Raw genomic sequence first — 27,094 nt, 5'->3', positions numbered from 1 at the left:
GATAATATATTATGGCTTAGAATTCTGCTTTCCAACTTCATTATAAAGCAGCTAAATGTTTTTTTTTTTATTTTACCGAACACAATAAATATGCATACGTAACTGCAATGCCAAAACAGACACAAAGATACACAAATATGTCAACCATATAGTACCCCTACTTTTGAGGCTTAAGGTCACGCGAACGGATTCGCGAGACCAGCTAGTCTACAATAAAACTCTTATCCTTAGCATTTCATATATATTTATCTAAAAACAAATTATTGTTTTTTAAGCATGCTTTGCAAAAACTCTACGAACTTTTACGAATCGTCATTTCGCAAGGTTGAAGATGTAAAATAATCACCGATTTAAACACGAACAATGTATTCTATTACTTTGTTTCATCAATCAAATATGTTAACACGTAATTATCATATTAAATCAAATATATATATATCCTATAAAAAAATCAATTAAAACTAATTATTGATAAAATACTCGCATATACGTATATTATATGGGTAACGCATACGTGGATTGATTATTTTATCAGAGTAATGATTAAGAATAATGATATAGGTGTGTTATACAAGACTTCCATATTGTTTCTGAAATTAAAATATTTTTAATTTTAGAGTTTGTAGTTTAAATATTTTTTAGATATGAGGTCATGCTTTGTGATTTTAATAAACGATTCATCTTTTGTTTTATCAAGACGGACTCAAAATTGTTAATTAAAATGATGCAGTGTTATTTTCAACATTTTATTATAATAGTTTTAATTAATATTATAAACATTGAACCGAAACCTAAGGGAATACAATAATAGATTATAATGGGGAGCGTTACAACGCCTTGCTCACAATTGGTCTGCGAACTTGTTATCAATAAAATTATGGCCCTTCATGACATAGCATGAAAAACAAAAAAGAAATAAAAAATAACTTTTCTACCTATTGCTACCGAAATGCTATACTTTTTTTTTAACTACAATAAGTTTTCCAGCCACGGTCACGGTTTCTTTCATCCCTCCAAAACGACATAAAACATCAAAAAACGTATTTTTCTTCGTTTAAATAACGAGTACCTTTTATTAGTGAACATTTTCCCAGATTATATTTTTTAAATAAACGATTTCTTCAATAGCTAATATACATTTGTATAATTATCTATTGATAAATGAAGCAATAACTTTGTATCCCTTTTAACGATTTTTTTATTGTTGTAGTAACAAGGTATATATTCCATGCGATTTGCTAATCAGCTACATTGTGCACTATTAAGAGTTTATGATTAGTATATCTTTATAATGCAACACTATTGCTCTTAATCACTTATTTCCACTTTAATTTTACTTCCAAAATTCCGATAACAGTTTCGTCGACGTTCAAAACGCCATTTTTTCGTAAATCATAGATAATCAATCTCTCGACCAATGATATCGCGTCAATTTGTTGTCAAATGTTTGTTTGGCTTTTTTCCTGTTATGGTTGGAATAGAGAATATAAATGTATATACTTATATTTGACGACCTCCGTGGTTGAGTAGTGTGTACACCGATTTTCATGGGTACGCCACTCCGAGGTCCCGAATTCGATTCCCGGCCGAGTCGATGTAGAAAAAGTTCATTAGTTTGTCTTGGGTCTGGGTGTTTGTGGTACCGTCGTTACTTCTACTTACATTGGGATCAGAGTAATGTATGTGATGTTGTGCAATATTAATACATATTTATTTATATACTTTTACAGACATTAACTGAATTCCACGTCGACAAAGCCACGGGCAAAGTCAGTATACATGCATATTTTTTGCTCACCAGTTATATTTATCACAATTATTAATTAGACTCGTTAGTCTATCATGATTCAAGGCTCAGCTTAAAATAGTGACTTTAATTCATTTAGGGGCTACATCGTTTCTGCCGTCCTCATGTTACCATTTCATTGTGTTTAGTATTTATATAACTACAATGTAAATTTATTATTATTTTAACGTTTCTTAAACTTAGTAATCGGCGCATTACGTTTATTGGAAGACAGTGTGTCTCAAACAGTTATATATGATCATTTATATACATATATACTAAATTACTTTATAATATGTGATATGCACAGTAATAATTGTGCAGCTTAATTGATTCTTTTTAATTATTTAATAAATTACAAGGTATATGCCCCTTAAAAACAGGGGTACCAGCTTCAGTATAGTGGGACGCTACGGTATTGCCTACAACTGTACCTACTGTTCTACCTTAGTATGCTTACAATGCCTGAATTATAGAATTATGTCTCAGGATCTGATATGAGAGTTTTTTTCTTTTCATGTCATAGGTGGCAAAAAAGCAACGTCAAGTATTCCGATACTAGCTGTGTCGGCTATCAAAATGTTCTCAAATCGTGGAGATACGACGATTGGTGTTTTTTTCGCGGTTAACGCGCAAACTTGTCTCTTTTTGGGCTTGAAATGGACTAGGTTTAGCCGGCCCCAGTTCGAGACTTTGTTTAAAAAAGACTCGATTTTAGACACAGTTATTGTAAATGAATATTAAAAATCCTTTGCCACCTATAGCATAAAAGAAATACTAAAAGGTTCCTATTGATTTACTGACACTAAAAAATAATTATGAATGCCAAAAAATTCAACAGTTTTATTAAGACGACTTAATTGAATATCATCATAGCGGAATAACATACACATTACTCATATACAAGCTAATCAACCGGACATCGCTTAAGTCTTTTCGAATCTACTAGGATAATGTTAAAACCAAAAACCATGTTGTATATCTGAGTTAACGTCACTGAGTTTCACATTCTTAATTAGTTTTTAATTCATCTAACGCTTTGTGGGAAGAAAAACAGTGTAAGGATCCGATTAATCAAACATCAGCTTAATGGATCCATCAACCCGTTCTACAGCAATGCGGTGGAACTCTTCAAACGTTCTTCAAAAAAATTGGGGTGTTCACCACTCACACCTGTTCTGTGACTATACCTTTATTGTCAACTCAAAAGTCGACTTATCAATAACTCTAACGAAAATTGATTAATTAAATATCTACAATAAAAATATAATGATAAATATACTAAATATATGATGAAATAATCGATACAACATATCACCAAAATATCGATTAATAAATTCACAGGCGATTCCTATTCGAATATAGAATTTATTCTTAGGCTGATTCAACTATTGCTATGAATACAGATAGTCGCTTGACTAATGTCACCTTCTATTACCACTTACTTATATAGATCACATATTAATAGATTTAAAGGTACCATAATCCTACCTAGGTATAAACCTTTGTTACAGAGGTCAGCAATATCTTAAACTTTTTGATTCGAAAATAATTGTTTTAATGGTATAAACTTATAATTTATTTTATTCATGACCAAATTTTATGCTCAATAAAACTTTATTATTATATAACAAGGTTAGGTTACATTTTATAACTATTATAAAATGTCATTAGGTTGAGAGTGCATCTATGCTGTGCGCTATAATACCTCCTGAACAGCTGTCTACTCTCTGCTAATAATGGCCTCCATGACAGCAATCAGTCAAGACGATATTATCATCATATTTTTTATTACTAAAACAAACTTCTTTTATAAATTTCACCAAGAAAATTAAATCAAGTGTTCCTTATGAAATGATTGGACTTAGTTATTTGGTCTCAACCGTGCACGAATACGTGTCCATATAATACGCAATTTTTTCAAGGTAGGTTCATTTCTCTTCACAATTTAGAAATTCGATCCGTATTTGGCGTGTCACATAATGACTTTTATTCTTCCATTTTCAAAAAAGCGAGGTTGTTTGGACAAATATATTTCATAGTGTCATGCAACGATTGTACAGTGACACTTGATTAGATCTACGTTGCTGTAATTTAATTTCATTGTGATAAGCACTGACGCACGTCACTATCTCCGCAAGGTATTCGATGAATAGGGCTGGCATTGTTTTATTTTGCGGACACAAATTTAGAGAAATTAGTAAACCAAATTTCATATCAAAACTCTTTGACATTGACAAATTACGACTTGATTGTGATATTTTTAGTTGCCTTTGAAGTATTGTTAATTTTATGTGCGTGTTGTATTTTTTTTTTTTTGTTTATTAAGGTTGTAAATAGGTTTTGACTTATTTTCCTAATTACATATACAAAATATTTCCCCTGTTCTTTTTACATTATACGTGAATCTTAAAAGTTGAACGCGGATTCAAACCTAGACGGGCAATTTTCATGTGCTCGTGCAAACATATGTGATGTTGGATGAAAATCTGCCAATGAAAACCAACCCGTGTTGAAGCAGCGTGAAATACACACCGAACTATCTCATCAAGAATGAGACTAACTCAGTGCGACTGCTCTACCTGTTAGTTAATATAATAATAAACGATTTTATTTACTGCCGATCGAGGTATAGATACGAGCAAACAGGCTACATGATGGTAAGTAGTAACCGTCTTTCATAAGCGTCAGCAATACCAGGGCCACCGTCAAGCCGCAGCTTAAAGAAGGCCATATTGTAGATCTGAAAGAAATGAGGAGGAAAGATCATTCCATAATTTTAAAATGCGAGGAATAAACGACCTCAGAAAACGCACCGCGCTTTCAGGATGTAAACTACGAATAAATACAATTGACTATTTTAATGATTCAATAAAAAATTGCGACACGCTAAGATGCGAGCCCGCACCTCAAAAATAATAAGGTTTTTCCGCTATAATCAACAATACGTGGAAAAAATTATAACTTAATATAATTGACTTGTTATTATATTACAAAGCGTAATAATGATCAAATTGACCTACGTGAATCAAACACATCACTATATAACATTTATTCATCTTCTAAATAATATATAAAAGCGAAATATTACTCACTGATTAATCACGAAATATCAGAAACTATAACACCTACAAACTTAAAATTTAGCAAAGAACGAATTTTACGAAACTCCCTCTTAAGTGGCCAAAACAAGGGTTTGGAAGTTTGTATTTTATAAATTTCGCACGGGTAAAGCCGCAGGTTCAGCTAGTATTTTACATTTAATTGATATAATTTTATTGAATGCCATCCTTAAATACAGTATTACCTGAAACAACGCTTAGATAGTGATGTTTGATCACTAATCGCTTCAAGGCCCGTCGTTAATAGATTATGCGACAACTGTACGAACATCAACACATTTGTACATCGACGTTGGTTATCTTATACGATAAAAACAACTTTAGAACACTATAAATAAGGAATATAATTCAGTATGCAATATTATTAGGTCTTGCATTCACTTAAGTTGTATAGATCACGTCATTTTTATTTAACAGCATTTTTACTGGTGTTTAATTTAATTTTGAGCGTGATAAAAATACAGTGCTAATTACGTGACTAGTGTGCAAAGGGATTTATGTTCTTAGGACTGTAATCCACCCTAGCGTATTAGATGTTATTTAGTGCATTGCAAATGCTATATATAGATTTTTCCTTTAAGTAATTTGCCTGTGCCTACACATAACACACTCATTGACAACGCTCATTGACGATGAAAAGATGGTTAATATTTCTTACAGGGTCAATTTATATACCCAATACTAGCCCGAGACTCATTTGCCAGTCGGCCTGCCTCTTTAAATAATAAATAATAATACAAAATTCTATGAATACAAGTAAGGTCGACAAATAATTAGTTTGCTATCTAATGGTACGTAAACTTTTCATATAGACTTACGTATTCTAATGACCTACCATTAATAGAATTGTTATATCGTTTGTAAATAAATTCCTTAATAATGCTATATTCATTATGAATGACGTTGGTGTCTAATTAAATTTAATCAGTGACATAATGTTCCCAAATTGGTCATATTCATCATCATTCATCATAGTTACATAATCAATAAATTCTATAATTTTTGAAGTTACTCGAAAATCGATACTAATATTTAATTTTATTGATTTTTAAGATCTTAGCTCAATGAGTGGACTCATACTTTATGTCGATTCATATTTGAATAAATGCCAAGCGTGAAAATCACGTGGCATCGTGTATATTACATAATCATTAAGTATTTATTATTCTAAAGAGTCACGAAAATATTGACAAGGATTTTCGGGGATTGAATTTAGTCTCATGCGCTTGGTGAATATCGTATTGATTGTATTTACAATTCAATATATATATATAGGTATATGAAACTCATTCTATAGTAGTTAACGCTTTTTAGGGTTCCGCACCCAAACGGTGAAACAGAACCCTTTTACTAAGACTCTGCTGTCCATCCGTTTGCCTTTCCGTCGGTCATCAGGCTGATGCTGATGTTGAAATTTTCACAGACAATGTATTTCTGTTGCCGCTATAACAACAAATTAAAAAACAGAATAAAATAAATATTTAAGGGATACAAAAAAGGGATTTTTATGCCGTTTTTATAGATCATGGTAAGCAACCTTTCTAGCGCGAGACCAGCTCGAACTTGGATGGGTTACTCAACCTCTTCGCACCATAGACCTCCGGAATCAATTTGTCCGGACAGGTTATTCTCAAGAGAGACTAACCAGCAGCGCAGGTGCAGGAGAGACACATAATTCGATGGAACGGCAAATTCGACTCAAAAGGATTTGGGCACAGAACATACAACTTTACTTGTTTCCCTGTTATAAGAGTTTAACTGCGAACTTTCAAACACTGCTGACAGTGACTCGGGGTTTGAATCCAGTACCTCGGAATCTATAGCTTTAAAAACTACAAAATATATCTTCTCCAGGCTTTATTATATAATACCGATGCCATACCTAAGAAAAATGAATGTAAAAAAAATAATGTCACGTTTATGGGTTTGAATATCTGGTTTCTGGATTTCCCGATACGCTCTAATAACATAAAACGAAGAATTGAATTCCAAGCTCCGTAATACCTATTATGTTTTAAGATTGCCCTTTCTTCATCGGTAACTTATCTACCTTGTATAATACCTACGCAAAAACTTCTAAAAATAAAGTACATAGATATTTTATAAACTTATATATAAAGTTAATATTAAAATATATCTCTCTTAGAATCTTGATAATTTTGTTTTCGTACTTAAAGAATAGATACTTGTAGGTGTTATTTTTTTTTGACATGGAAATAATCATAACTTTTAAATGTCTGATAGATATGGCTGTATGGTGGAAAATATAGTTTGTAAAATAACGATTCAAAAGTGCTTGTGAAAGTCTACTTGAATAAAGTATTCGATATTGATATGTAATAAGGATTCCAATGTGATGTAAGGACATTACAAAGTTTGAAACTAGCCAAGTTTTTTTTTATTTTTCGGTATTGTGCATGGCACTCGTATTATTTTAATTATAGATAATTCAATTAAGTTATATTCAACAATATCTACGCTGATTGTGAACAAATTTTATTTAATGTATATTTATTGAATAGATTAGCAAATCAAGGAATAATAGTTGTTTTATTATAAGACACTGACTCTAAAAATAGGTAGCGAAGCAGGTATTGTTTAATAATTACTATTTTTCTTATAAATTTCTCTTAACTTATTGACCTAAGTGTCAAAGAAACATGCTGACAATTTTTTAAGGTTTATTTTAATTTAGAGACTTAAATAACTACAACATATTAGTGGGAACAAATTTGTCTTTTGATTTTACATGTTAATTCAAATTTAAAGAAAAAAATATGTTAAAATTGTCGATATAATATAAATCGATAGTTTTCATCACTACCGACGTCCGTATAATTTCTATTAGAAACATGGTCGTGGATATTTTCGAATAAATGATTGTACTACTTTGTCTGTAGAAAAGACGCCGATTTTACACCCAACACCACTCTCGCTAAATTGCCACCGATTGCAGGCAGGTGTGTAGGCTGTTTAACAGCCCATAAATGTCACTCGTGCACAAAGACCTCCACGTCTACTCGTACGGTGAAGAATTTGGAACTTATACCGATGCGCAATTCTACGGCGAGTTGTTATACACACTTGTGTTAAAATTTGTTTTTCATTACCTAACAAGAAAAAAAAAATTAAATGGGCACGATCTGAGTGTTATAATAATACTCAATAATGCTTAGATATAATTTACTTTATTCAATTGGCTTTTTCGACTTAGCTTTAATTATAATTAATAAATAAAAGTGTTCCCAAATATACTTATATATACATATATACTAATATTATAAATGCGACAGAAACAGGGATTTAAAATTCATAAATGTATAGAATTTCGCATTAAGACCAATACAGTGTGCATTACAGTCTTTACCATAGGGCACATGGGGCACATGCCCGGGACGCCCTGAGAGGGCCCCGAAGAAGGGCCTGACAAATTACTTTAGAAGTCATGTAAAAACACAAGAATCGACACAATTATCTGTTAAATGATATAGTCATTTAATAACCTTAAATCACACAAAATCATAATACATTTGATCACGTACCTCAAAATTAAAGCAATTACATAAATCGCGTACAGTCGCGTTCATAAACTCGCGATATTAGTTACAATTACGATACGGACTTTATATTAAATTAAAATTACAAATATTATATAATATAATATTTGTAACAATATTACATATATCGAAATGGCCAAGATGCCTAATCAAATAGATTAATTCGTTTTAATAAAAATCAAGTAATTGGTTTTATTACTTGCAGCTTAAATATAGATAATTAATTATGATAAAATATAAGATAAAAACGATAAAATTCACCTATTGTGTAAGTTGATTTTACTGTTTATTTATTATTAAAACAATCTTGTTAACAAATTTTTATTCTGAAATACAAAGACGAATTCATATTATTCTTACGTAAGAATACGCTCACTGCTAAAAGAAATGCTTTAAAAGAAAATGTAGCAAATATAAAGTAAGGGACTCCATTTGAAGTATGACTTGGTTTAAAAGGTTTAGAAGTATACGTCTCTGTGCATTTTTTCGTCTCGGAAAAATGGAACGGAATATTTCTATGAGGTAAAAAGTGTACGTAACGTATAATGCAAAAAAATAACATCATAATGTGACTCGCGTATAGATACTGGCATTATAATATAGCCAGAATACTTCTACTTAAGCGACTTATTCATTTTTATTTAATCTGTCCATAAAAATCAAATGTTAGAAATTAATATGATAAAATTTCTAAATGTAGATAATAAACCTATTTTTATATTATGAGATACTTTTTTAAGACTTGGAATGGAAAAGTTAATAGAATGTTTAGTTAAAAGACCGACCGTTTTTGCTTTGGTTACTAGAACAACCAGACTCAAAGTGATTATTATTTTGTCCAGTACTATTTAAATGAGCCTTACTATAGCCTTACCAAGTTAATAATTTCATTTGCATTATAATTTCAAATATTTAAATTGAAATTTGGTGTCGGGACGCCGTTTTTACAATTTATAGTAAGACTAAAGAATTAAGAACTACTTCTTCTCGCGAAGACGTAGTAGTAGTAGAACTTAGAAGACCCATACATAACTATGTATATCATTTATTAAAAGAGCCTAGAATGGTAGGCATTTAATTAAAGCACACGCAAATATACATAAATATTAATATTGTATTCTGAGGTATGCAATCCGCCGACACGTTATGAATAAGCAAATAAATAATTCTGATTATTAATTTCAATGCAAAGAATATTTAAATAAATTTAATTTAATAACTTATATAAGAAATCTTTTTCCTTTAATGTTCCATCGTTCACTCAATGTAAAATACAGAACGTAGTTTAAGAAATTACTATGGAATTTTTTTGTTAACAGTACTAGGTAAAAAATATAAGTTACTAAATATAATAATATAACATTATGTTTATTTCTTAAATATTATCAAAATTTATATAATTTATAATGTATAAAATTAATAATCGATTTTAAATCCTAAATATTAGTAGCTTCACGTTTCCGATAAAATAAAGGTCAGTTCATAAGTATTCATTCTAGGGTACAATTTAAGTATTTTATAGTATTTTTTCATGTATTCAGATAAGTTTAAGTAAAAATATTAATAGTAAAACAAATTACATAATTATGTGAAGAATATCTAAAAAAGCAACGCTTCACGCGAGCTAGTTAGTTGTGTACCTACTCTAAATAATTAAACAGTTTCTATTTCTATACAATATTATGTGCCTAGGTTGCTTATACGAAGTACAAACCCATTTAATTTTTGTACAAGTAGAATTGTAAACGGCAAGCTTTTCGCATGCGCTGTGCACTTTACGGTTACCGTACTAAATATAAAAGCGGTATCAGCGCTGTTCCGCTCAAGATACCACATTTCTTTTAAAATCGATCGGCTAATACAAGCGCAGGGTTTGTCATTCACTGACGTCGTACCCGCGGCTCGACTGACGCATGCGCGTCTGGCAATCGTCTATCCCGCACAGATACAGATGACTACTCGCGTACAAGTTTTTTCGTAGTCCATCGTGATCTTTTAAACGTGGTCGTGTTACTTTATCGCTAGAATTTACGTTTGAGCAGTTATCTCATTTTGTCGCACAGAGATATAGATAACGTCAACGTTAGTAAAATATTTTGTCAATTATGCGATAAGGAAATTGCTGCTGTTTTATTATATAAATGAAAAGTAAATTGCGACAAAAGCATGCCGTAGCGGCCGGATTGTCATCGAGAGTGTGGTGACGGACGGACGGGTTTCGAGTCGGAACGTGTATGGCACGGTGGCCTCGCCAGTCAGAAAAGCGGACTCGGACCGCGCGGTAGCGCGGCGCGTCGGTGCTTGTAGTTTTTTAGTTTGACAGTTGGCGCGTTTTTCGTTTCTGTTAAATTAGGTATTTTGTGGAAAGCATAGATTTTAAGTTAGTGTAATCTGTGTATTTTCTGTTTACCTTAAGTGTTCGACTAGTCATTTGTGAGTAATTCATTGCCGGCTGTGAATTGAGTGATTGCACGCCCTGTGTACTCTCGCCGTGTAAAGTGCAGGATTTTGTGTTTTTTTTTCGCTGGAAAATAGTTTTGTGAACGTGTGACGTGCTGCTGGGAACGACAAAGGTAGGTTTTCGTCTCGTATTTACATATTCCGCTCAAGTATATCGTGGGTTATAGGATATTCTATTTAGGGCAGCCGGTTTCTCTCACGGACCTGTAAAACATGTCCCAAATATAGCAAAACTGGATGTTATGTTGAGTTATTCATAGTTATTTCAAGGGAGAATGTGTATGGTTATTGAAAATTACTTTATCCCTTGGTGGCCGGGCGAGACGATCGAGACAGCTGTACATACGTAACGGGTAAAAATAAATACTCGAACATTATACGTAGCTAGACAAACCGGCTTCGTGGACAACGTATCATTAGTGCATATTATACAATATCTGCTATAATTGTTAGGTTAGGTTAGTGGGACACTTTACTTAAAATAAATCACTTCATAATTAACTATATAATCAGTAGATACCTATTAATGTGTAATTTGCACAATCAATTGATGTATTGATTTAATCATATTTAACATGAAATGCATTCCAGTAGTTTGTAATGATATAAACATTTTCCAATTACCCCCTTTTAAGTAAAACGTCATAGTATGTCATGCGTAGTATTAATGTTACCACAAATGACTACTTATATAATTATTCCATATAATATAAACATAATATAAGCATTATCAAACTAAATGTAATACATATTAGTGGCAAAATTTTACTCATTAGATACTCAATAAGTTTTACTATGTTACTAAAGCTTGATTAAAATTGTTCGAATACTTGAAACATTAAACTACACTACTTTTTTCAGCCAAATATGTCATTATTAAGTTGCATAGGGCAAAATAATAATGAATTACATAAACTATCTCTAAAAAACCTGAAAAAATGGCAGAATATTTTGCACCTTGGCAGCATTGATATATAGTCTAGAAAAAAAAACTAGAACAATTTGATTATTCATATAACACCTCAAATTATTAATAATAAATGTAGTCATTGTGGCATTTCCTATACAGGTGATTTCTGAGGACTATACAAACTGTAATAATAAAAATTATATAAAAATATATGTCACATTTACACAGTACAAGTATCTCTATAAATAACATATCATATCTATGATAAATAAATATTTCTTACTAGTGACTTATAATGCTTTAAAAGTAAGACCAAATAAGATTTTTTTATGATATAATGTCATATCACTTATACTATATAAACTATATTTAGATATAACAAATATTGACAATCCATTTTTGAATTATTAATGTCAAAGGAAATTAAGGCACTCCCTCACAAAGTAGTTAATTATATTATTCAGTAATAGTTAAATGGATGAACTAATTTGTAATATGATTTTATATTTAAGATATTTAAAAGATTTTATAAAACTGGAAGAAATGAGTTACAAATTATTTAGAGTTCACTATTTTAAGAGATTTGATAGAAGATATTTAACCAATAGTCTAAATGGCATCATTATATATTTTATTTTCTTATTGGAATGTATGTCAATTGAATTAGGAAAAATTCATAATCAATTCTATAAAAGACTGACAAATTTATATTTAAATGTATTTAATTGTTATCTAATATATTTTTGTCTATTAAAAAATATAATTTATTTCTTTTCATTTTTCATTCAGTTTTGCTAAAATATTTGTACTTGATTTTTTAATGTGGCAATATTAAGTTACTCACATATCTTTTTTATAAGTATGTAATTCAACATTGGAGTAATAAAAGTGTACAAAATGATATACCCATTTTAATAACTGCACTAGACATCTTCGGTATTCTTTCTTGTTAATTTTCTCATCTAATCTGTGATGGTTCTTCATAGACAACATTTTTATATGTCTTGGCTTAGTGCCAAATGTAATATGGATGTTGGATTTGTGGCTACAATTAACTATTCATTCGGTGTCATAAATCTTTTCTATTTTATTCATAAATGGTTCAAGAGCCTGGCTTTATTCCATTTGATAAAAATCATTCTCCTTTTATTGCAACACAGTAAAATAAATATGAATTTTCATATTAAAAATTTAAACCTCAATAGTACTTAATTTAAATAATGATAAATGTTATAACCAATAGTGACGTCTTAAAAAACATAAGTATTAGAAGAGTCTATTTATTACAATACAAAAGATTACAATAATTAAGTATTGATTAAACATTTATATAATATCACATGTTCTATTTTTATATTTTATTATATAACAAAAATGACTCAGAACAAACATGATATGTTTGTATCTTTATCGAGTAGCATAAATTTAAACAGAGATGGCGTTAAACTAATTGCGTTTAGACTAGTAATTATTACTATCAAGTATTTACTGTTTACCTCACTATATGTATGTATATCAAAACCAGTTCTGCTTATAGAAATTTTCCTTAAATTATAATATGCTCCTAGAATTGTGATTCAAATAAATATTTTAAGATATAAAGGATATTTATATTAAATAATTTCATCTGCAAATGTAAAACTCCGTCTCATACTTCCTCTTGTAAAATATATTATAATTCTATTTAGTATCTAAGTTTTCAACTATATTATATTCAATTAAAGATATGTGTAAATCCTGTGATTCCAAAGTCAAATTATATCAATTAGAAGCATACAACTAGCGTGCCACTGGCAGAGTTACCAATCAATTTGACTGATTAATAACCATAAAATCTATTATTTAATTCATACAATTTATCTTGCTTGTAATAGATTGCAACCTATTTACCTAAGGTATGTTGCTAGATTTATCTTAGTAAGTACAAACCTATACATGTTTTATCTGTATTTATACATTATTAATTATTTCATAAGTAAATAATTGATATTTAAATATTATCTTAACATATGTTTTCATTACATTGTGTTACATATTAACATATGATTGGAAATATTTTTATTATCGTCATATTATTGAATACATACTTTGTATTTCCTCATAAAACACTCAACATATTCAGTGCTGTGTTTGAAGGTATGTTTTGGCAATGGATACATATAGACGATAAGCCTTGAGAAAATCATACATGCACATGCTTAAATTTAATGTTACAGACTAAAAAATGAAATTAATACAAATACATACAATATAGTCATAGACATACAAATAATAGTCTAAATACCAACAGTTCGGATATCAGCTTTGTGTGAACAGTGAACTGACATCTGTTTCAAAAATTGCATATACATTTTGGACACAATTTAATCTTAATTAAACTTTGTATGTGTAATTTTTTTTAAATAATGTCATAACAATAGTTCACAAGCTGACAACAGTCCTAACTATACATGTATCAAAATATAATGTATCTGTTTGATCTTTGAAATTAAAATGTTACATATAAAATGGCTGCAGTTTTATAGCTTTTAAAGACTGCTCCAAGAATATTTATAGTCTTATGAAATGATATCAAATTTGCACTTTTTGCCAATGCAGCCTAAAGTAAAAATGTGCGATAGTGGAAACCGACTTGTCTCAGTTTTGCAATAACACTGCAAACACTTTGGCACGGATAGTGCATGTATTGGAGAGAGGGGCGCCGGGAGTATGCGACGATTTCGACAGAAATATGGCGACTAGACGGCCGTTACCCCGCCGTGACGATGTTCCAGATGCTATTAATTACGCGATCGGTAAGGGGTGAGGTATAAATACACTTTAAAAAGCGAGCGCGGGCCATTCGCGTCGTCACCGGCGCGTGCGTCACTCTATAACGCGAATAGAAAACGGGTGACCCTCAGGGGGGGTGACGTCACCCAGTATGCGTGACGGCCAGGCTCGCCTTACTCGTAGTACCGTGACAAGATGAGCGCAATTGTTGTACTAATCAGTTATCCGATGACAGACTTCGTTTTAAAGTTGCAGCATATAAAGATGACACTAGAAAATGTGTTCTAATTTAGGAAAAAAACTGGGACAAACGTTCTATTTACACGAATCACAAATAGTCACACAATTTAAAATAGAGCAAGTACTTAATTATTTAAGATCTTCAAGAAATGTTCTGATAACGAATAATTATTGATATAGACTGTTCGTTAGTATTTTATATTGGTACAAGTTATCACAGCTTTACAGACACTTAAAATGAGTCACGTTACCAAGAGGTCAAGAGTTAGGAATCAATCTGACATCATTGCTAGCGTCATTTTAATGAGTTTATAAGGCCGCAGCTTAAGGAATGGTATCACTATTTGAAACAATTACGAAGGTCAAGAACCCGTCTAATATTTGCTTAATGGGACCCATAATTGAACCAAATAAAGCAAATTAGGACAATTAGAAACATAGTTCTAAAATCATCTAAATCTTGAGAATTGGGCCCAAAGATTTGTCTAACAATGCTCCAGTCAACCCAAGCAGTTTGCAGATTTATTTCCAATATTGTCCATGACTCAGCTCGACCTGGAAAAAGTATAAGCAAAGATCCTTGAATAATTCAAGTAACAATGGCAGTTTTGAGGAAGTTTAACGAGGGACACTGCAAATAGTTTGGCAATGGCTCCCGCATAGTTCTTGGCAGACCGATCGACGGCTTAATTGATTAAAACGCCGAACTGCAATTCGTGTTAGTGTAACTATGTAACCTTGTTTGATTGACTTTACGAAACGTAAATTTCACTTGCAAACAACAGACACACGCACACGCAAATATTCAAAATTGATAGATATGTTGATTGACGCTTATACGTAACCCGCAGAATACGAGTCCGAAACAATAACCTTCTATTCTCAATATTGTGGCACATTGATTGATGACATCTGTTTATAAATAATCAATGAAATATTTTTTTAAATAGATTTAGGTGTATCTATTTCGAGATTAATAGACTTCGAAACAGTTTGATCGATAACGATGAAAATTGGCACATTTTTAATGGAAACGGGTTTTTTGGGAACGAAGTTCTTTTATGCGAATTACAGAAGAAACTTCCAGGCGAAACTTCCCTCTCTTTCTCTTTGTCTCTTCTATGTACGGCTTAAAATTATTTTTGGTACTGTTTTAATACACACTGAATTTTTAATAACAATTTCATTTTTTTTACATTTAATTATTGTCAAATGTTGTCAATTTATTTCACTGTATCTTATTATTAGTTGCTCCAACCAGGTGTACCGCGACACCTCTCGTTTTTTCTACCCCCTTTGTTGCAACTCGCCGCTAGATGGCGCTGCTGCATATCAACCTCTATACCATCTGATCACCGTGCTATTTGAGCACGGAAAATATTTTCTATTACTTTTGTTTTGTTTAAAGGCGAATGACATTCCTTTTTTTATATAAATTGTTTATTTTGTTATAAGTTATAACTAATGTAAATTATCACAGGCAGCTTCATCTTTCACCAAAAGACAAATTCGCTTCCCGCTGGTTGTACGCTTAAATCTTTTAAACTATGCAACTGATTTTAATGCATTTTTACCAATAAATAGAGTGATTTCAGAGGAAGGTTTATATGTAGTATATAATATGATGTATTAGTATGATGTAGCATGTTATATTAGAGAACGGTCGAGAATTTCTACTTTCCAAGCCGATTAAAAACAAGAGTTATTTTTATTTATCTTTGTTTTTCTAGCTAGGGTAGGTAGTTTTTATATATAAAGAATAAATAAATGTATTTTTTTTATTATTGATACATAGACTTTAGATAGAATGTCTGCGGGGTTTTGCTTGATTGCTAATGTATTATTAAAAATTAAAAAGAATTCTAAATATATTATAAATATCTCTTAAGTTAAAATGGATATAAATTGGCCTACATTTAGTTTTTGCTATTAAACTTGCAATAAGCGATGAAAGTAGTGCAATATGAAAGCACCCACATCGATTCTCGTTGAAATAACTCGTCTAGAAACTGAAGAAAGTAAGTGCGGATTGCACTCAACTGATTTCGTATTGTGATGTTAAACATTTCAATCATTATTATACTTAATTATTATCTCTATACACTGAAACTAGAGAGAAACTTTATTTAATTTAACTAAAAAATCTTGGTTATAAAAAGAGTTCATGCGAAATTAATATTGATTTCGCTACTTTCAAGTGAAAACGTATCAGACGGACAGAGAATATTTAAATTATTACTATGGATGTCATTAGTTCATATAGTATCAGAAAAATGTAATTAGAATCTCTAAATCAACTGTATACTATACATATTGATAATTGTGTTTCTATTAAATGTAAAGCTACAACTTTCGTCATGAGGGCTCTAACGAGAACCGAAAGGGATTTCCATGAATGTATTTATAGTAACCTTTTGTATATATAAATAAACTCATTACCGAGAATGTGAGATTGGATATTTATATAATTTATTAAATGACGTCTAAAGATTTTTTAAACAAAAGCTAATTTTAAATTTCATGGGGAAATTAATCTCAATTGATTACCGATTTTTCACAACGGAATTGTTTATTTAAAGGAATAATGCAGTCATCAAAGTGAACATGAAATACGGTTAATTGCAAGTGCGGATATTACTTTTTCGTTTCCGATACCAACTTAAATCTTTAAAACGTATTTTTTTATCGTTACTTAATATTGATTATTGGAATTGTTTATTATTTGTGTTTTAAATATTTAATATTTTATATTTAAAGTAATGACAAGATTATATTAGGAAGGATGTCAGACAATGTTGTTTATCCATAATTCCAATTCGAATAAGGAAATTAACAATAGTATAGTTCATTATTTATTAAAGTAAAATTACTAAAACATTTTTTAAAAATACAAAGTAAAAAAAGTAATCAACTTTCCATCCGAAAATAAATCCAAATCCAAATAAATGATGAGCTAACAAACATGAAAAAAAAAACGTAACCGAATTGATAACTACCTCCCTTTTTTAAATGATAGTCAAAATACACAAATATCAAAATTGAACGATTCGTTCCTAATATAGTGATCTATCACACACCGTTGCACGAAACCTCGGTTTTTTATATAAATTTCGATGTAGATAGTTTACGTTCGTTCGGTAAGCGTGGGCGCATGACTCACGCGCAAAGATGGCCGCGAACAATTGGTAATTATCGGCAACAGCGTCTGTTTGTTGTACTGGCCGTATATATTATCTTTTTTTTTTATACAATGGACGTTCACTTCCCGTGATAATATATTTTTTAGTCTACTTTATAGTTACGCATTCCAACTTAAATTTTTGTAAGCGTAACAGTCTTAATTAATAATCAGACATTAATATAGATTTAAAATTTTCGATGCCTAAATTATTACATGAACGCACTACAAAGTATTGAGCGCTTCAATACGTTTACACAGTAAAGAAGAGGAAGTTGTCCATTAATCTTACTTAAAGTGATTAAACGGTGTAGTATCATGATTATTTCGAGATGAACAGCATTTCTATCTATCCGTCGGATGATTCACGAATGCTTATTAAATAGCTAATATATCTTTGTGAATTGCAAAAAAAATTATATACACTGTCGTGTATTTTAACACGACTTACCATAAGAATAGAATTAACCGGTAAATTAGCACATCAAAATTCTCAAGGATTTAGATACGTTTAAAATTTTAAAGATGATAAATATTAAATCAATATTTAGTATTAGAAGTACTTGGGACCAAATTGTAAGGTAGTTTAGGTAGAACTATTTATGGCTGTTATTACCATCTCCAACGTCACGCCGAAGTAAATGGTCTCGGTTATTGCCACAAACTTGATAGGAATCGTTAACGTCTTAGTAACTTGTAACCAACTTAAATCACTATCGTGCTTAATAGGTTGTTAAATGTCTCACGGTAACATTTAATGATAATGATTTAAAAAAATTAAATTGAAGGCGAAATATTGAATAAACTATATTCTGTAACACAAGATAATCTTATCGTTCCAATTTGATCGCTACTTGACATTTAATTTCATTATAACTAGCAACATCAGTTGATTATAAATCGTAAATGCATTTCAATGACTTATTTAAGAAAACATATTGCAAGGTTTGCTAGTGACCAGCTTGCTGATTCGACTCGCACCATGTGTCAATATCGCGTGCCGGTCTTGCGATGAGATAATTTTTTTATGTCTCGACGTCCCACGTGTTCGGTAACATAATAAGAGGTACTGGCTCGAGGTCGCCGGCCATTACATCATGCGAAGTATTTTTTTTTTTTTTTAACTTGCTCCACTACCTCGTGTACCGTGCAGAAGTCCTTAATTAAATTCAACTTCGTGTAAAAATAAAAGTATTATGTTAACTTCATTCATAGTTTATAAGCATGCTATTTCGTAATATATCAAGTTTCGAGATTTACATAATGCTCGCTTACTTAAATATAAAAAAGGTGATTGTTTTTGTTTTGTGGATTTTCATTTTTGTAATGGTTGTTGTGTTGTCAGTAGTAATAAAATAATTTATCTAGTTGTGATTTTGTCTGCCCACACAGTCAAGTTCCCATTTGACGAATGTCATTTTAAAATTAAAAGTAAAATTTAATTTAGCCTTTAATGCAATTCATCACGAATAAAATTGATTCGTGTATCTCATTTCATCCTTTACGTCATTCATATTTTACACATTTGACAGAAATTAATCAGATAAACATTTCTCTCTTTTCTTTTTAGACGCTTAAATGCAGGTATCTTTGGTTAAACTCAATGGTTCCTACAAGGAGTTTGAACCAGCAATATTCAGGTCTAATGCATATCATTACATCCCTTCAAAAATAAACAGACACGTAAATTTCCGGACACGTTACAAGAACTTACATATCGTAAGGAAAAAAATAACGGTATATTTTTTTCTGCTTTCTTTCCATCAATAAATAATCCAAATAAAAGAAAATGGTAAAGAATTTTCCATGAAGACGAAGGTAGTTCGTTAAATGATTTGATTTAAATTATGTAAAAGTATGTCATGATAACACGCTTGTCATAATCTATCACTGTCAGAACACAATAAACGGCACCAGACAACTTATTTCTAAGGTTCACCAACAAGCCGAAGGCATTGTGCCTAGGGTTTTTTTTTAGTTTGATCCAATTCCCTGTTCTATTTTGTGCCATACAAACAAAGCAATTGTTCTCACTACGTACTCCATATTGCAATATTGTTCAGAGATTCACAATGAAAAAAAAAACACCATGTATTTTTGTACCGAAATCAAAAACACTTAATCGATTGTGTAAAGTTCTGGCTCTGTATTAAGTGAGTCAAATGATGCTGAAGCTGAATTAACGAATTTTGGTGAAACCATTCTAAAATAAAACCCATGTACGTATGACTAAGTGTTTCTGGTGCAAAAAATGATGACGGAATATTGATGAATTGACGTTATATTGGGGTCGAGTGTGAGCAAACGAACAGGTCGTGACTCGGTGAAAATGGGTCGATGGGAGCTTTCATATGGATAGGAGGATCTGGATAACAGCTATGTCTGATAACAATATACTTGACAAATTATAATATCACGTACTTCAATGAAAAAGTAAAGAAAACATTATCACTTAATATTTTAAATACAGACCACTAGGTGCCATCTCAGAGTTATGAATTTCTAGATCTAAATAAAAACCACATACCCAAGAAGAATCATGGGCAAGCGATGATTTTTCATGAGTAAGGAGGTGACTTTATCGCCAACCAGTATAATTTTTTAAAGATGTATTGTGATTTTGAGTGTGAATTATGATAGTGTAACAACAGGCACAAGACCCATAAAATCTAACATCGTTTTTTAAGGACGTTTTAAATTCAAAAATATTACACTAACCAACCTTTGACGACCGGTTTTCTTTATTTATTCTAACTGAACATTCTTAGTAACAATTTTATTAATAGATTCTTTAAAAAGTCATATCCAAATGTTTGGATACGATATGCGTGTGTAATTTTATTGAAATATAAAAGGTCAATGATCTAAATACGTGTTTGATCTTGATTATACTAATAATATACAACCGGACATATTTTAAGACATCAAAGTATTAATCACTTCACGGCTCTTTGGGCGAATATATTAAATGTACTTAATTTTGTTTCACAACTAAACTTTAAACTATGATCACAACTTGAGTTATCTCGAATGTTTGAAATTTAATATTGGTGCTTTAATTTAAACAAGGCTTGTAAGAGAATTTTGTATAAGCTGTTTATTTTATAAGTTATTTGTTTATTAAATTTCGTATATTGTAGTTACTATAATATATTTCTCATCTGATGATTACTTAGAATCTTTTTCAAATTTCGAAGTCAGAAATTATTTTTAAGGAAGTCAGAAGTGAATTAAATTTTCTGTTTAAATTAAAGTTAAAAATATAAACGTTATGGGCTTCAGCGACGCTGTGATTCTGAGAAAAACTGCATTCGGATTGCTTAACACGCATGAAATTGTAGACGCTAAGAACATGTATGCAACTCAGGAATGAAATAGCATCTTATTTTAAGCATTAGTTAAAATAATTCTAGTCGAAAAGTATATATAGTTATGTATTTAAATTTCAAGAGCTATTATTGAGTAAGAGAAAAAAACATTGACTTTCGATCAAACCGGCTTTATTTATTATAAATACCATTACATTATATAAGCTACACACACAAATATCGTTATTTATCAGGTGAGTAGGTATTAAATAATGTAGCCAACTGCTGTTAAAATAATAGGTTATTATTATAAAATTTTCGAAAAATATTCAAGATCTACTTTGCTTTGTTAATTTTATTAAAAATATCATAAATAATATAACGTGTAAATTGTTTGTGATGTATAATACAGACTTGAGGGTATAATTCGTTGTAAATGTAATTACAGTACACAACACAGTAGTGTTGTGAAACAAATACATACATATACATACGTATACACGATACCAAGTCATTATTCGCAACGTGACGTAGCATCTGCCCTTAAACCATTAGATTAAGTCGGAAAGGATATAATTTAATACGATGATATTATTTGAAACTTAATTAATATTCATTCATTTCGTTACACGTTATTATTCCGTTTGCAGATACGTTTTAGTGTGCTCTTTGATAGGAATTATCATTAGTACAAAAGCATTAAACACACTTCAATTCATTTTCGACGATAATAATTATGGTTAAGCTATTATCAATTGTAAAATAATTCAATGGAAATTTTATCCAGCGATATTTTTGAATAAAATCAGTGACGTAGACAGGGGATACAAACAGTGGTGTCTAATCTAGCTACCAAGCCGATGGTAAAAATCGTAAACATTTCAAAAGCATCCGCGTTCCACATCAGTCAGCTTGTCCAAACACAAGAGTTTGGTAAAACAAGTTATTCGGAGCCAACACAAATTTTCAGCGATGATGAATTGAGAAATCGGGCGTCGGATTGCAGCAGTCAGCGCAGGTGGGTATAATAGATTTTGTAATAAACGAAACTTGAAAGTTTAAATGATGCAAACTGCACCTGCGTCTACTGCATTCGTATATCGTTATAACGTTCTAAATGAAAATGGTTTTGAAAGGCTCAGAAATACTTCAAGATTTTGTCGTTTATGATATCTTCGAGATACAAGAACGTCCATATTGATTTCGAAATAGTTATGATTGATTTTCTTGATGGTAGGTTTCTTTGTGCAATCCCGCCTGGGTATGTACCACCCATCAGATATTCAACCGCCATACAAAAGTACTTAGTATTGTTGTGTTCCGGTTTGAAGGGTGAGTAAGCCAGTACAACTACAGGCACAAGCGTTGGCATTTTGGAGATGTAAGGAATGGTTAATATTTCTTACTGAGCCGTTGTCTATGGGCGGTGGTGACCACTTACCATCAGGTGGCCCATTTGCTCGTCCGCCAACCAATAACAATATATATATATATATATATATATATATATATATATATATATATATATATATATATATATATATATATAAGTTGATTGCGTCCAGTGTTTATGTAATATAGTATTTGTATTAAATATTTTACGGTCTAATTTACCGCATTGCTTGAATATTTCTTTAGTAATCACGCAAGGTAAAAAGCACTCTATTTTATTACGATATGCAAATGAATAGTATGTAATTTCTACTGATTATATTTGAAATTAAAGACTCTTTTATTTTACAAAATCAACCGAAACTTAGTACAGCTTAACATCAACGCGAGAACATTCACGTACTAAAAATATCTAGGTGTTCAAAGTCTTACGGTATATTTTCAGTCTACAATTAACCCTGGAAGAGTATATCGTTATTAATTGATGTAGATGATGTCCAACTACAACGTACCAACGTACGTTTGCTATGAATTACGCAGACAACCCCCCTGAAGTAAGGCTTACTTGGGAATATTCGAATTATAAAAAAAATGAGAATACTCTTAATTTTTCTAAGTATTTTCGGTTTTAACTTTTGTTTTTAAACACATGCTTTTGCGTTGAATTCAGCTCCTGAATTTTATACCTACTTCTATTTTTGCAATACAAATATATTTTTTGTTTAAACTAGGGATTATCCCCTATTAAAATAATGCGAAAGTAACTGTCTGTTACCTTTTTTTGTTGAACCGATTTAGATAAAATTTGGTATCGAAATAGTTTAGGTCCCGGAATAGGATATAGGTTAGCTTTTATCACGAAAGTCTTCCCTTAAGTAGAGCCGCGGTTTCGGCTAGTTTCATATAAAACGATAGTCATTTAGTTATAGAATGAGATATATTTTATATCATAACAAGTCGTCTCTTTATGTTTTGTAATTTTTAATTCATTTTCAAAGTTGGTTTCCAATCTTGATGTCTCAATAACAGGTAGAATAAGGTGAACATAATAGCAGCAAGGAAACTGTTTCATTGTAAACAAGGTAAGTTGTACATTGTTGTGCGACTTCGCGTGTCACACAATTCAATAAGCAACACCACAATCCGCTCAGTCCATTCATATCCAGTTAACGTTCGAGGGGAGACATTCACAGATACCTATTAAACCCACTTAGTCTACTCGTAAAAAAACTTAAAACGTCAATGACAGAATTAAGATGTTTAAATCGCATCAATAAAACTGACATAGAGTTTTTTGGAAACGAAATCTTTATATTTTTTTTTATTTTAAGCATAAATATTATACGTGATTTAATTTTTATGTTCTCTTTATTGCAGCCTTTGCCAAATATTAAACGATGCTCGGAAATAAATGAACACTTCAAACGTACATTAGTACTAAAATACATAAAGGTCAATGAGTTCGTGCCCTTATCTTCGTATATTAAAGTATAAAAACGTGTTGGAAAAAGGCTAAGGTTGTATATGAATATGATAATTGAAAATTTTCATTAAAAAGGCTTTATAAAAATTTGATTATATGCGCCCTTTTTTGAAAAATATTTTTTCGATCAGTTGTGTTCTAATTTTCTTATAGTTCAAACATTAAGGCATTTTTTTATTAAGCCCATCATTTTCTTTTATTCGGACGGTGGCGTTGCCCAGCAGAATTGACTTTCCCCGACCGCAAAAAATCTACCAATTCCGATGTAGTTTCCATACAACACTGACCTCAAATAAATGGGACTAAAACAAACCGTTAATGATGAAAATGTATAAATATTGCTTTGGGTAATTCAAAACGTATAACCTTCCTTGAACTAAATGGTTCCATATTTAGTATTGTATTTAACGATAACATTGTTTCAGACTTGTAACACTGATTAATTACGCAATAATAGGTAGATTACATGCTCCGATTTTACGATCGTGCATGTCGATGCGTTATTAACTACTCATAATTCTATATCAAGTATAGTTAAAGTATGTAGTGTGTATATATATTTGGTACCACTGGTTTTTCTGTCAACAATTTCACAGCACAAGTCAAAAGAGGATGTCGCCAGTGTTAACCGGAACCGTTAACCGTTTCCTCGAAATCGAGTAAGCCGTTTATCCTTAGCCTAAAGGGTCCAGGTCGAATCTAGTCTTGTCAACTTTTCCGTTGCGTAAGAGTGAGCGCACACTTGTGCGCTTTTAAAAGAGCACCTCATCATCATCTGAGTTTCATTTGCCGGTTCTTCTCAAGTCTGGATATTATCTTTTCCGAACCGCTGGTAGTTTTGTTGAAAGCGACATTCAAGAAGTAAGTGAAATGCTTCTATATTGAGTAAATGTTTTGAAGAAGAATATTCAAGAGAGCATTTAAATTCAAGCTATATTTAAATTTACAAAAATATTTTCTTTGATACTTCAATTAGAATAAGAAATATATAATTAATTCGCATAAAACGTCTGCGCAAATATTCTAAAAGAAAAAAATGTTGGATTACGTAACGCTACGAGCCAAAGAATGAAGTTAAGAATGTAACTGATGAGCGTGCAATTATTTACTATACAATATTTCAACAACCTACTGGTTGAAATTTATAAAGACACTCTTTACATATTAAACCGCGATGTATAACTAAATTTACTTTTGCGCGTTCTATGAAAATAAATCGGCCTGTAACGAAGCACTACGGTTCCTCGAAGTAGTTTTTGGCAGGTGTAAAGAGTACTCATTGTGTGCTGTCATACCGATGTTCGAGCTCATCAACCTCGTTATAAAATTAGAAATAACTAATTCATGCATTATCAAAACAGTTTCAGTCAATGGTACTGTTTCATTGCTAGAATTGCTACAAACAGAATGTTAATCTATACCTACCTCGGTGCCTGTAAGACCTTTTATGAAAACTATTATTGATTTTTATAATCTTTAAATTAACTATGCGTTAAAAATTTTGTATTGCTGTAATTTCTCCCTCGCTGACAAGAACATCGTCTATTATTATCAAAATAAGATTCGATAATGCCTCGCTGTATTTTTTGCGATATTTTCGTGTACCAAGATTAATTATAAAAATTTTAGCTAGTGTTGCTAACCAGGATTTGGGTAACGAAATAATATTTGGTCCATGTCCATATGATGTATACATTTGCTATATGAAAACCTACATGTCAGATAAATTATAACGTCCAATTTAATGGATTTATACTTAATATGTTTGCCAGCTAAATATACCAAACTGCAAACGAAATGAAATAAACTTAGTATTTCTCCCTGGGGAGTGGTCGGGGAGGTGTTGCGTCAGCTTACATGATAAATGTTCGCCACTTGAAAAAGGTGCCCAAATTTAGGAGTTTTCCTCAGCCTCAACATGAAACGATTTTACCTTTTTCTTTCATATTTGTGGTTATTCATTATCCATGCCCTATTAAAAATTAAGTGTCGTTTAATTAAAGGTTTCGCCAAAAAGGTTTTATATACATCTATAAATTTATTTGCGTAAAACGAAATACGAAAGTTTTAGAAAAAATATATAAGGCTACTTGTAAACCTTGATACAATTTTAAAATGGAAAACAATGCAACCCATGAGATTATAATTTAATGGAATGACTTAAGGAATAAACAATATATAATTCAGTAAACACCATAGTTGCACATTCTGTGCCAAGTTTACAATTACGAAATATATTTACAAACAATTCGAAGCGTATTCCATATAATATTTTACGGTGTTGTATCTACAGCTTAATAAGTTGGTACTTCTTGGAAAATATAGTGAACTTGCGTTAATGGTGTTATTATTCGTTTAGACCTGCTCTTCGCTTGATTCTCACGATTATATTTAATACTTCTTACTTTTCTTCATTTTTATCCTGCGTATTTATAGTACTTTGAATTCATTCTTGACTGGTATTAATTTTTATTCATTAAGGTTGCAGATTTGGATCTAAGCTACGCCCAAATTACCGGGTCAAGGCGTACTCCAACGCTAGTTGCCTTTTACGAGACGGGCTCGGCCATCTTTGCATACTTAAGCCTTTTATGAGAAACTGCTAGGACTTTTACCGGCTTCCAGTGGGAAATAGCTGTTCTTAAAGGAATTCCTTAGTACATTACCAAATTCCGTCTCAGTTTTATTCGTTTACTAGCTTTGCTTTTATTTAATCCTTAAATTTGGTTTCTATAGTACTTAAGACCTAGTTCTAACTAAAATATAATATATGCACAATATATTTTTAAGCCCATTGCCATAGAATACGATGAAACAAATTGGATTTATTTAATGCGATCAGTATTTTCAGGTCAAATATTTGTGCGACTCGCAAATGAAGTATAA

The 27,094-nt window shown here is 31.1% G+C and overlaps 1 protein-coding gene across 13 annotated transcripts in view; it reads left to right on the top strand.

Moving 5' to 3' along the window:
* Nucleotides 1–27,094, top strand: part of LOC125073813 (plasma membrane calcium-transporting ATPase 2) — a 167,750-nt gene that overhangs the window by 64,197 nt on the left and 76,459 nt on the right. For 5 of the 13 annotated variants that reach the window (XM_047684891.1, XM_047684890.1, XM_047684895.1 and 2 more), the window contains exon 1: nt 10,668–11,038. The exons of 3 other annotated variants lie outside the window; for them this stretch is intronic. The gene's annotated coding sequence lies outside the window, so the exon portion shown is untranslated. Of the gene's footprint in view, nt 1–10,665; nt 11,039–27,094 lie in introns of those variants that run through there. 5 more of the 13 variants (XM_047684886.1, XM_047684887.1, XM_047684889.1 and 2 more) reach the window with 2 other exon arrangements.

Source organism: Vanessa atalanta, chromosome 25 (genome assembly GCF_905147765.1).
Source record: "Vanessa atalanta chromosome 25, ilVanAtal1.2, whole genome shotgun sequence".
Classification (NCBI taxonomy): Eukaryota; Metazoa; Arthropoda; class Insecta; order Lepidoptera; family Nymphalidae; genus Vanessa; species Vanessa atalanta.
Note: the sequence above shows the minus strand (reverse complement) of the source record. Positions and strands in the feature narration are given on the sequence as shown.